The 1,409-nt window shown below is 36.1% G+C and overlaps 1 protein-coding gene across 3 annotated transcripts in view; it reads right to left on the reverse strand.

The window, feature by feature from the left end:
- The window catches only part of DEPTOR (DEP domain containing MTOR interacting protein), a 151,719-nt gene that overhangs the window by 127,661 nt on the left and 22,649 nt on the right, over window positions 1-1,409 (reverse strand). The gene's annotated exons all lie outside the window — the stretch shown is intronic.

Below are 1,409 nucleotides of genomic sequence, written 5' to 3' on the forward strand. Positions count from 1 at the left end.
AATAGGTATCTGTCATTTTTGTCACGCAACATTTATACGCCTTATTCCTGGTACTAATTTCTGTGTCAATGATGGTTCTATCCAACAAAATTAATTTTGGCTAATTTAAGCAAAAAGGGATTTTACTGAAAGGATATAACGGCTCTTACAGATTCAAGGTAAGGCTGATGAAGGACGCTCAGAAACACAGGAACTGTGTACCTCTAAGAGTCTGCTTAAGAGCCTCATTAAGGGAGCAGGGGGCTGCTAGAAGGATTTAAAATTAGATAGGCAAGAAATTCCCAGGGACTTTTCAGAACTTCTAGGTGATGACAACTGCAAGATGTTGAAATAGGCTAGCAAGTTTCTTTGAGCTGTATAGTGAGTGATTCAGGGGATACAAATGATGGTTATGTCATAACAAAGTTATTGATTTTTTTTAAAGGTCTTACAAGGCAAAAACCTCCCAATTGCTAGTGACAGATAACTTGTCTCTGAAGGCAGGTACTTTACTGAACCGAGATTCTTGGCTCTCAATTTAAATACATGTATACAGATTGTTACACAGGTTTAAAGCATTAACTTCTCTAAGCCTATGTTAAGTGTCTAAGTAAATGCATGCAGCTTTCTTAGTCCGTCTGATAAGACAACTTTTTCCATTTAAAATATGATATGGAAAGTGCAAGTAATTCCTTCTTCAGGTTTCATTCAGTTCCTAGATTATTAGGTCCTGAGACCAAAAGCAAGAATTAACAGAGGTGGTTCAAGGAGCAAACCAGCTATGTAATAACAGATTTCTAGTGTAATTTCTTGTCTAGTGATGTGAAGAAGCCTGAAAACACAATCAACTTGCTCAATGTGTCCCAAAATGAAGAAAATATTCTATCACAGGGCAAAGAGAAATGAAAGACTATGACTTTATACCTACAACACTATTTTGAAACCTATTGTGGCTGACAGACAGCTGGGTGAAGAGAAAAAAATGGGAGAAAATAAAGTCAGCCCTTCACATTTGGCTAAACAGCAACACATGGTCTTGCTATGGGTTTTAACAAAAGGAATATGGGCTTTTGGGAGGGAGAGCACATCCATTAGTCTGGAGTTGGCCTCTATGTTATTGTCATCTTTTGTATCAGTGCAACAGGCATTAGGCATCCACAGTGGGGGAAAATAATTAGGAAAAAAAAAATGGTTTAGTATTGGATATGACTAATGATTTAAGTAAAGTCTTTATTCTTGATCAAAATTATCAGGATGTTTCTAACCTTGGTTTCCTACTTTAAAACATGGTTTTTAAAATGGAAACAATAATCAACACCAAAGCGTCTCAAAATCAATTTATAAATTTGCCAAATATTCATCTCTTCTTTAGAAGAATGTCAACTTCTAATAGGTGTTCCTTAACATAAAACCATGCACAAACCTCTCTC

Source organism: Hipposideros armiger, unplaced genomic scaffold (assembly GCF_001890085.2).
Source record: "Hipposideros armiger isolate ML-2016 unplaced genomic scaffold, ASM189008v1 scaffold_65, whole genome shotgun sequence".
Lineage (NCBI taxonomy): Eukaryota > Metazoa > Chordata > Mammalia > Chiroptera > Hipposideridae > Hipposideros > Hipposideros armiger.